General features: G+C 41.5%; 4 non-coding genes across 4 annotated transcripts; 2 read left to right on the top strand and 2 right to left on the bottom strand.

Annotated features, from left to right (window-relative positions):
• Window positions 1–1,576: 1,576 nt before the first annotated feature.
• trnav-aac (transfer RNA valine (anticodon AAC)) lies at window positions 1,577–1,649 on the bottom strand. Its single transcript has one exon. It is a non-coding gene; the product is annotated as a tRNA-Val (tRNA).
• Window positions 1,650–1,889: 240 nt separating this feature from the next.
• trnad-guc (transfer RNA aspartic acid (anticodon GUC)) lies at window positions 1,890–1,961 on the top strand. Its single transcript has one exon. It is a non-coding gene; the product is annotated as a tRNA-Asp (tRNA).
• Window positions 1,962–3,898: 1,937 nt separating this feature from the next.
• On the bottom strand, window positions 3,899–3,971 carry trnav-aac (transfer RNA valine (anticodon AAC)). Its single transcript has one exon. It is a non-coding gene; the product is annotated as a tRNA-Val (tRNA).
• A 241-nt stretch (window positions 3,972–4,212) lies between these two features.
• Window positions 4,213–4,284, top strand: trnad-guc (transfer RNA aspartic acid (anticodon GUC)). Its single transcript has one exon. It is a non-coding gene; the product is annotated as a tRNA-Asp (tRNA).
• The last annotated feature ends 7,272 nt before the right edge of the window (window positions 4,285–11,556 follow it).

The following is an 11,556-nucleotide window of genomic DNA, read 5'->3' as shown; positions in this document are numbered from 1 at the left end:
GCATATGAACAGCATATGCATTTGAAAATGAACATGAACATGGGAAATGAACCTGGACATGAACAGCACCTCACAAGGCGCAGCAGAGGTGGGGAGAGTGTCAAGTCTGGCACCTTATAATTTGCTCTTCTGCTCTTTCCAGATTATGTGTTCTGTGGGCTTCATCAAACAGTGATCTACAGCACCCACTGGGGCAGATTGAAGTCCAGTGTCAAGCATTCGTAATCAAAGTCAGCCCCTCCAAATCTCAAAGCTCAGGATTTCTCCCCGGGTTGGGAGAGTCAATTGCTGTCCCAAGTGAAGACGTTCTTGTATCTCAAAAGCTTATTTCAAACAGTGCAACTTGTTCCAACAAAAAAAACCCAATATACTGAAACTTTGGATGGTCGCCTCCGCCTCTCCACGGAAGACTGGGGTTTTATTTCCCGATGGGAGATCTGTCTACCAGCTGCTAATTATTTCCCAAGGCTAAATCGACACTAGTATCATCTGCCAGAGTAGTTTGGATACGGGCCCAACCATAGCAAAAGATATGACATTTTTTTAAGAATGTATTATAGTGGATATACTCCAAGAAAGACAAAGGTTTTACAAAAGGATTGAGAATGATCCTGCTATCAAAGATATGTTTTCAGTGACGATATGATCACCTACTTCAGGATCCAGGAAACGTAGGCAGACAGCAGGAACCTAAGACGGATCCAAGAATGTAAAACATCAACTATGAGGCTAGGAAGTTGAGGTTCAGGTAATTTAATTCAATTCAATTTTATTTATATAGCGCCAAATCACAACAACACTTATCTCATTGCGCTTTTCATAAAAGAGCAGGTCCAGACCATCTTCTGTGATGTTATTTACAGAAACCGGAAAATTCCCACCAAGAGCAAGCACTAGGCGAAAGAGGCAAGGAAAAACTGAGCCAGAACTACCTATAAGCTTCATCAAAGAGGAAAGTCTCAAGCCTACTCTTAAATGTGGAGATGGTGTCTGCCTCCTGAACCCAAACGGGAACCCGGTGAGGAGCTTGATAGCTGAACACTCTGGCTCCCATTCTACTTTTGGAGACTTTAGGAACCACAAGGAACCCTGCATTCTGGGAGAGCAGTGCTCTGGTGGGGTAATAAGGTACAATGAGCTCTTTAAGATAAGATGGTGCTTGAACATGAAGAGCTTTGTAGGTGAGAAGAAGGATTTTAAATTCTATTCTGGATTTTACAGGAAGCCAATGCAGAGAAGCCAAACCAGGAGAGATGTGATCTCTTTTTCTGGTTCCTATCAGAACACGTGCTGCAGCATTCTGGATCAGCTGAAGAATCTTTATGGACTCTTTTAAGCAACCTGATAATAAAGAACTGGAGTAATCCAGCTTAGAAGTAACAAATGCGTGGACTAGTTTTTCTGCATCAATTTTCGACAGGATACTCCTGAATCTCTGAATGTGATGACTACTGCACTGGGGAAACTTCGGCAGGCCTGGCCACGATTTCACGTCAGGGAGATTTTTCCGTGAATGTCATGGAGAGTTTAACTTCGCAGAGTTTGATTGTGCGAAGTCAATACAAACAAAGAAATGTGTTTCCGCCCTGTTTCGAACAGGGGACCTTTCGCGTGTTAGGCGAACGTGATAACCACTACACTACGGAAACTGACGAAATTCATTTATTTTGCATATTTGTGGGAAAATGCACCATTTTTATTTTACTGCAAATGTTCAAAAAGCTACAAATAGAGATTTTAAACTAGATTCAGTCACAGATGCTTTGTCATGGATTTGAATGATAGCAAATATGTAGTAAACCTAAATATTTCTACATGCATTGACTGTGGTCTGAATGTTGGAATAGCGCCACCTATTTCTTGATGTGCCAAATATTAAGCTTGGGCATTCCTCGTTAGTATAATGGACAGTATCTCCGCCTGTCACGCGGAAGATCGGGGTTTGATTCCCCGACGGGGAGATTTTTCTACCAGCTAACCAATGCAAGGCCTCGAGGAAGTCCCGGCGAACGCGTGGGACTACTCGGGAAAGTGGGCCTTGGCTCAAGCTGTGTTCAGCATGGAAGGAGAACTCCTGATCCTAAATGGGAATGTTTTCAAGCGATTGAAAGAGCACAACTCCTGGACGTGAACAAAACGTCACAAGGTGCCGCAGGAGTTGGGAGAGTGTCAAGTCTAGCCACCTTGGAATTCCATTTATGCTCTTTGCAGACTATGTGGTTCATTTGGCTTTATCAGGCATTGATCTACAGCTTCCACTGGGGTGAATCATGAGGGGGAAAGCGTGCCTTGGCTCAGGCTGTGTTCAGCATGGGAGGAGAACTCCTGACCCTAAATGGGAATATCGTCAAGCGATGGAAAAAGCATATCTACTGGACATGAACAGCACCTCACAAGGCGCAGCAGAAGGTGGGAGAGTGTCAAGTCTGGGCACCTTATAATTCCTCTTCTGCTCTTTCCAGATTATGTTGTTCTGTGGGCTTCATCAAACAGTGATCTACAGCACCCACTGGGGCAGATTGAAGTCCAGTGTCAAGCATTCGTAATCAAAGTCAGCCCCTCCAAATCTCAAAGCTCAGGATTTCTCCCATCGGGTTGGGAGTCAATTGCTGTCCCAAGTGAAGACGTTCTTGTATCTCAAAAGCTTATTTCAAACAGTGCAACTTGTTCCAACACAAAAACCACAATACTACTGAAACTTTGGAGGGTCGCCTCCGCCTCTCCCACGGAAGACTGGGGTTTTATTTCCCGATGGGGAGATCTGTCTACCAGCTGCTAATTATTTCCCAAGGCTAAATCGACACTAGTATCATCTGCCAGAGTAGTTTGGATACGAGGCCCAACCATAGCAAAAGATATGACATTTTTTAAGAATGTATATAGTGGATATACTCCAAGAAAGACAAAGGTTTTACAAAAGGATTGAGAATGATCCTGCTATCAAAGATATGTTTTCAGTGACGATATGATCACCTACTTCAGGATCCAGGAACGTAGGCAGACAGCAGGAACCTAAGACGGATCCAAGAATGTAAAACATCAACTATGAGGCTAGGAAGTTGAGGTTCAGGTAATTTAATTCAATTCAATTTTATTTATATAGCGCCAAATCACAACAACACTTATCTCATTGCGCTTTTCATAAAAGAGCAGGTCCAGACCATCTTCTGTGATGTTATTTACAGAAACCGGAAAATTCCCACCAAGAGCAAGCACTAGGCGAAAGAGGCAAGGAAAAACTGAGCCAGAACTACCTATAAGCTTCATCAAAGAGGAAAGTCTCAAGCCTACTCTTAAATGTGGAGATGGTGTCTGCCTCCTGAACCCAAACGGGAACCCGGTGAGGAGCTTGATAGCTGAACACTCTGGCTCCCATTCTACTTTTGGAGACTTTAGGAACCACAAGGAACCCTGCATTCTGGGAGAGCAGTGCTCTGGTGGGGTAATAAGGTACAATGAGCTCTTTAAGATAAGATGGTGCTTGAACATGAAGAGCTTTGTAGGTGAGAAGAAGGATTTTAAATTCTATTCTGGATTTTACAGGAAGCCAATGCAGAGAAGCCAAACCAGGAGAGATGTGATCTCTTTTCCTGGTTCCTATCAGAACACGTGCTGCAGCATTCTGGATCAGCTGAAGAATCTTTATGGACTCTTTTAAGCAACCTGATAATAAAGAACTGGAGTAATCCAGCTTAGAAGTAACAAATGCGTGGACTAGTTTTTCTGCATCAATTTTCGACAGGATACTCCTGAATCTCTGAATGTGATGACTACTGCACTGGGGAAACTTCGGCAGGCCTGGCCACGATTTCACGTCAGGGAGATTTTTCCGTGAATGTCATGGAGAGTTTAACTTCGCAGAGTTTGATTGTGCGAAGTCAATACAAACAAAGAAATGTGTTTCCGCCCTGTTTCGAACAGGGGACCTTTCGCGTGTTAGGCGAACGTGATAACCACTACACTACGGAAACTGACGAAAAGCATTTATTTTGCATATTTGTGGGAAAATGCACCATTTTTAGTTTACTGCAAATGTTCAAAAAGCTACAAAATAGAGATTTTAAACTAGATTCAGTCACAGATGCTTTGTCATGGATTTGAATGATAGCAAATATGTAGTAAACCTAAATATTTCTACATGCATTGACTGTGGTCTGAATGTTGGAATAGCGCCACCTATTTGTTGATGTGCCAAATATTAAGCTTGGGCATTCCTCGTTAGTATAATGGACAGTATCTCCGCCTGTCACGCGGAAGATCGGGGTTCGATTCCCCGACGGGGAGATTTTTCTACCAGCTAACCAATGCAAGGCCTCGAGGAAGTCCCGGCGAACGCGTGGGACTACTCGGGAAAGTGGGCCTTGGCTCAAGCTGTGTTCAGCATGGAAGGAGAACTCCTGATCCTAAATGGGAATGTTTTCAAGCGATTGAAAGAGCACAACTCCTGGACGTGAACAAAACGTCACAAGGTGCTGCAGGAGTTGGGAGAGTGTCAAGTCTAGCCACCTTGGAATTCCATTTATGCTCTTTGCAGACTATGTGGTTCATTTGGCTTTATCAGGCATTGATCTACAGCTTCCACTGGGGTGAATCATGAGGGGGAAAGCGTGCCTTGGCTCAGGCTGTGTTCAGCATGGGAGGAGAACTCCTGACCCTAAATGGGAATATCGTCAAGCGATGGAAAAAGCATATCTACTGGACATGAACAGCACCTCACAAGGCGCAGCAGAAGGTGGGAGAGTGTCATGTCTGGGCACCTTATAATTCCTCTTCTGCTCTTTCCAGATTATGTTGTTCTGTGGGCTTCATCCAACAGTGATCTACAGCACCCACTGGGGCAGATTGAAGTCCAGTGTCAAGCATTCGTAATCAAAGTCAGCCCCTCCAAATCTCAAAGCTCAGGATTTCTCCCATCGGGTTGGGAGTCAATTGCTGTCCCAAGTGAAGACGTTCTTGTATCTCAAAAGCTTATTTCAAACAGTGCAACTTGTTCCAACACAAAATCACAATACTACTGAAACTTTGGATGGTCGCCTCCGCCTCTCACACGGAAGACTGGGGTTTTATTTCCTTATTATCAGGTTGCTTAAAAGAGTCCATAAAGATTCTTCAGCTGATCCAGAATGCTGCAGCACGTGTTCTGATAGGAACCAGGAAAAGAGATCACATCTCTCCTGGTTTGGCTTCTCTGCATTGGCTTCCTGTAAAATCCAGTTTAGAAGTAACAAATGCATGGACTAGTTTTTCTGCATCATTTTTAGACAGGATATTCCTGAATTCCTGAATGTAATGTAATTACTACTTCACTATGGAAATTGATTTTTGCAATATTACATCGGTGAAAAAAAGCAGCACTAATAATCTAATAACACCATTACAGAGATAAGTCCTTTGTCTGAGGCAATTAGACAACTGAACTCTAAATCCTGACTCAAAATCCTCAAATAAGCTGTTGCTATGCAGAAAGTCACACAGCTGTTTGGGGACTGCTTTCTCAAGAATCTTAGAGAGAAATGGAAGGTTGGACATAGGTCTGTAGTTGTCTAAAACATCTGGATCAAGGTTGGGCTTTTTCAGAAAAAGGTTTAATTACAGATACTTTAAAGTGCTGTGGTACATAGCCTGTAAGTAAAGACAGATTGGTTATAGCTAGTAGAGAACTGTTGACTAAGGGTAAAACTTGTTAAGGTTGGGTAGGGTCTAATAGGCAGGGTGATGGTTTAGATGAAGAAATAATTGAATTAAATTGATAAAGATCAAGTGAAGCAAAGCAGTCTAAACATGTGTCTGGTTTTACAGCTGTTTCTAAGGTTCCTGACTTTAGAGATAAGTCAGTGCCAGTTAAAGGCAGGTCTTGGTGAATTTTCCTTCTAATTGTTATAATTTTATCATTGAAGAATCTCATAAAGTCGTAACTGCTTAAAGCTATGGGAATGCTTGGCTCAGTAGAGCTGTGACCTTGCATCAGCCTGGCTACAGTGCTGAAAAGGTACCTGGGGTTGTTCCTATTTTCCTCTATTAATGACGAGTAGTACGCTGCTCTGGCATTACGGAGGGCCTTCCTATACGTTTTAAGACAAACCTGCCAAATTATACGAGAATCTTCCAGTTTGGTGGAACGCCAACTCTTCTCAAGTTTCCGCGATATTTGCTTTAAATTGCTAGTTTCAGTGTTATACCATGGAGCAAACCTTCTTGGTTTCATCATCTTCTTTTTTAGAGGGGCAACAGAGTCAAGTGTCATTCGCAGCGAGCCTGCTGCACTATCAACAAAATGATCGATATGGGAGGGACCGAAATTAGCATAGGAGTCCTCCGTTACTTTGTGACTTGGGAATGAATTAAATGCTAATGGAATCGCATCTTTCAATTTTGCTACAGCACTATCAGATAGACATCTTGTATAGAAGTTTTTACCTACTGGCGTGTAGTTCAGCAGAATAAACTCAAAAGTTATCAAACAGTGGTAAGATAAAAAGGGATTCTGTGGGAACACTATCAAATGTTCAATTTCAACACCATACACCAGAACAAGATCAAAGTTGAGGTTAAACGGTGAGTCGGTTTATGAACACTTTGAGAGAAGCCAATAGAATCTAATAGAGAGATAAACGCAGTACTAAGGCTATCGTTCTCATCGTCCACAGTTGACCTCGTCCTGCCAGGCCTGTCTCCTGCTCTTGTCCTCCTCTTTAATGGATCCATTGAACCCGTTGAACTCTGAGCTCCAGTGGCGTCTGACTGACTCTGTGAGGTTTTTGTCTTGGACCAACCTTTCCTTAAGAAGGCGGATCTCTTCATCCTTGAGTTTCTGGTCCTACTTTAGGTTTTTCCTCATGGATCTTTCTGACTGTAGAGCCTTGAGGATTTTCCCCTTCTCCTCCACCAGGCCAGCATTCACTGAGACCAGCTCCTCGTTTTGGTTTTGGACCTCCAGAAGGGCTTTTCTCAGGTCCTCAAGCCAGGCGCTGGTCGCCATGATAGCCACGGAAAATACTTTTGAATACATTTTAACGATATTTCTTGCGGTACTGGAGTATTTTGTACTATTACTGCTGTATTGCAGTTTAGAAAAGTGTTTTGAGTTTTGAGCTCTGTTCCAACAAAGACGTGTCTCTTAATGGAGGACAGGGTTCAAGTGAAAGGTTGTGTCTCTCGGTAAGATACAGGGTCTGTGTTCAAAGCCACAGAACGTCATGAAAGGACGTGTTATGTCACACGCTTGTGACAGCACACTAAACCTTCTATATCAGTGTCATTAGAGAATGTGTGATGTCACACATTCTAACCCTTCTATGAATCTTAATCTTCTCCATAAAGGACGTAAATATACTTTTAGTTTTCATAACAATGTAATCTGTAATATTACAGTATAACTCCAAAGAATATTGGAATTAAAAGCAAATAGCAAATAAGCTGTGTGATCAAATGTGATTTTGGACGAGCACAAGACACAATAGTTGCCTCCAGCTACTATGAGAAAGATGGAATTAGGTGCTGATGACGTTACTACGGTGACGTTTCCGGGTTGTAAACCGTTCAGATGGACAATAAATGAGAATCTGTCTTTAATCACAGAACAACGTGGTAGTACAGTGTGTGTGTGTGTGTGTGGGGTGTGTGTGTGAGAGAGAGAGACAAATATAAAAAGCTTCAAGTTAACTCTAATAATATAATCATATGTTTCTTCTACTTATTAAATATCTGACTTTACTGCCACTATCTGTTTCTGCTTCTCTACCATATTTATAGTGTGTGATTTGCATAATACCAATCATAGCCTACATCACATAAAAAACTACCTCTGTCCCTGTTCTTTTTTTAAAGACTCAATCAGATTGATAGTCAAACTGGAAATGTCCCTGTGTTTCTCCATTTTCAGGGATTATGTTCCCAGTTTTGATCTCGGACGTCTGGTGACTTTATATCATATCAGAATATTCTATTACTGTTCTGTATCATAGCTACTTGTATGACCTTTGCAACAAAAGAACGCGGAAAATCAGTTCGGTATTCAGTGAGGTATGATGTATTAAATGCGCTGACACCTCATTGCACCTGCCAAACACGTTCCACTGAGTGGAGCTGGTGACCGATCCAAGATGGCCGCCCCACGGCTCGTCAGCGCCAGTAGGCAGTAGCGGTCGATGCGGCGTCTGCTCTTTATATGTCTACGGTCATAACTGCCTCAGAGAGGCATGACAAACTATCATCACAGGTTTCATGTTTATAGCATTTACTGTGGCAGACATGTAGCAATTCTCCCACTGAAATGCATTGACCTTTTATAGAAAACCAATGAACGGTGATGATAGCGCCCCCTAAGGGCCAAACTTCACCAAATTTGGTACAGAGCCAAAAGAAAAAGTGTATTTGCATCTCCTGATCACAACATGTCTTACTGTACTGCTAGTTGGAACATAACTGACAAAAAAGTTATTCATTTGAAAGAATATGTGAGAGAAGTGAATGTACTCCTTCCCCATCACAATCCAGCTCTACTAAACAGAAACAGTTCAGTAAAAGTAGTTTTAGCTCTGCTGTAAAGTGGGACTTACCTCTCCAAAGGGTTGGATGGAAATGTACTGGAACTCTGTCAGTGTTCTAGTTCTGCTGTCAGTTCTCTTGTTGGTTTGGATCTGATTTTTAAATAAAAACATTGATGGAATGGAACTAAGTGCATTTCCTTAGCTGTGTTTCTGTGTGTGCGTGCATGCATGTGTGTGCAAACATGGCAACATGACAATATAAACTGTGTATGTGTGTGCGTGCATGCATGTGTGTGCGAACATTGGCAAAATGACAATATAAACTGTGTGTGTGTGTGTGTGTGTTTCTGTGTGTGTGGTGTGCACAAGTGCAACATGTGTGTGTGTGTGTGTGTGTGTGTGTGTGTGTGTCAGTGTTTCACTCCTTGTCCTTGTTTTCACAAAGGGGATTTGGAGTGATAAAAACAGGTTTAAACTAACTGTCCCTGTTTAAGGCTGTTGGGTGCTAACTCTAGCAGGAGGATAACACGGGGTAGACACCACCGATTGGTTTCATTTCTCTCTCCACTGACAGACCTCCTAATGTACAAACTACAGAGCTACGTGTTGAAATTGACTGGAATTCTCCTTTAAAGAAAAGTCCATCTGCTTCAAAAAGATGTCTGCGGTCCCAGAAAATGCTAAAATTGTCAATGAACTGCAGAGAATGGACGGTACATTCAGTTGAAAGCCATTTGTTTAGTGCCAACAGTCGGCTGAATCCATACTGTTACATGCACCTCTCCATATTTCCTGACATTTGCCCCCCCCCCATTGTTTTGCTTTGGTTCCACTTTTGTGCGCTCCCCAGGTCATTGGGGCCAACTTGCATGGGGGGGGGGGGTTTGGACCCGTCATAACTGTTGGCAGTTCTAGTTATTCCTGACTTGTATTTCGGTTAACCCTCTGGGGCCTGAGGTTATTTTCAGAGACAGGATATTAGCAGCATTTTTTTTCCTCTGAGAGATGTCCCTAAGATTGAGTAATCAAAAACAAAATGGTGTCTTACAAACAATAAGTATTGCTAGGTTACAACCCTGTCTATTTATTTTCATCTAGCAAGCTAAGATAACTCGAGCAGACAGTGTTGAATAAGTTTAATAAAGAACTTTGATTTGATTCTTTGATATTGGCACATTGGTAATTACAGATAATGATTTTCATTTTCATTGAAAGATTTTTTACAGATAATTTTTAAAATCTGCTTATATACATATCAGTAAACTAGCACATTTATCGGAACATTTGTATTCTTTATTTCATTGTTTATTGATAAATATACTTGATTAAAATCTACTAACCAGGAGAGAAGGAGGGGGGGGGGTATATCATTTTTTACCCTGATCCCAGTCCTAATATTCAGAAACAGAGTTGGATCTGATACATATATTGTGTATATAAGTGTCAAATGACGAAAAATATGCAGAAAGCACCTACAATAGAATTTGATATTAGTACTGATGCGTTATGCGGAAACTTAATGGGTTAATTTAATGAAGCTGAATTTGAACAACTTAATAGATGTTTTATAATCTCTTTAACAGTTACTTTTATTTTAGAAACTTAAAATTTGTTTATGTAAATTCTGAAAAGCATAGAATTTGTCAAAGTAGCATGAAATAGGGCTGTTGGTGAGTTTGCAGGTGCAGTGAACATTTCCATGGTAACAGGGAGTTCCACCAATCAGATATGTCACTGTAAAAAATAGAATGTTGGCACATCAGAGGAATGCTTTTGATCCTTTAATGCGGATCAAAGGTGCTTACGATGTTCCATCTACACCATTTAATGCATATACACATCATCTTTCTTATTGATTAAAATAATTTAATGATCCTCAGTGGGGAAATTACAATTTACACTCAGTTATTAATCTCACACACAGGGCTGTAATACACACACACAGGACCTATTCATGCACACATGAAAGAACTGCAGTAAGGACATTTGACCCCGACGTGATTTGAACACGCAATCTGGAGTCAGACGCACTACCATTGCGCCACGAGGTCTACTGATTAATGCATGTACACATCATCTTTCTTTTTGATTAATGCATATCTGTTCTTTTTAAGGCATATACACATATGCATATATGCCTCTACGTTATATGCCTATACGTTCTTTTTGAGTAATACATACAAACATCATCTTTCTTTTTGATTAATATAATTTAATCAATAATATTTATTAATCCCCAGTGGGGAAATTACAATTTACACTCTGTGTACACTTTGTTAGCAATCACACACACACACACACACACACACTCAGGATCTTTTCAAGCACTAATGGAGAGATGTGAGAGTGAGTGGGCTACCAGCTGGACCAGCGCCTTGAGCGGTTGGGGGGGGGGGTACCTGGCAGTTCCCAGGATGTGACGTGGCATCCAACCACACTCTGTAATTTGGTCCGCATGGGGACTTGAACTGGCGACCCTCCGGTTCCCAACGCAGCTCCCTACATGTGCCAACATTCTACTTTTTACAGTGACATATCTGATTGTAACGGTAAATGTCAGGAAATATGGAGAGGTGCATTAAGACATCTTTTTAAAGCAGATGGACTTTTCCTTAAAGGAGAATTCCAGTCAATTTCAACACATAGCTCTGTAGTTTGTACATTAGGAGGTCTGTCAGTGGAGAGAAAAATGAAACCAATCGGTGGTGTCTACCCCGTGTTATCCTCCTGCTAGAGTTAGCACCCAACAGCCTTAAACAGGGACAGTTAGTTTAAACCTGTTTTTAGCCTCTAAACAACCAATCAACCTCACTGAATACCAAACTGATTTTCACACGTTCTTTTGCTGCAAAGGTCATACATGTAGCTATGATACAGGACACATGGTTAGGTGTATTTTAATATTCATAATGGGCTAACAGTACTAGAATATTCTGATATGTATAAAGTCACCAGACGTCCGAGATCAAAACTGGGAACATAATCCCCGAAAATGGAGAAACACGGGGACATTTCCAGTTTGACTATCAATCTGATTGAAAAACCTAATGTTGTGTCTTTAAAAACA

This window comes from Etheostoma spectabile, unplaced genomic scaffold (assembly GCF_008692095.1).
Source record: "Etheostoma spectabile isolate EspeVRDwgs_2016 unplaced genomic scaffold, UIUC_Espe_1.0 scaffold00005088, whole genome shotgun sequence".
Classification (NCBI taxonomy): domain Eukaryota; kingdom Metazoa; phylum Chordata; class Actinopteri; order Perciformes; family Percidae; genus Etheostoma; species Etheostoma spectabile.
Note: the sequence above shows the minus strand (reverse complement) of the source record. Positions and strands in the feature narration are given on the sequence as shown.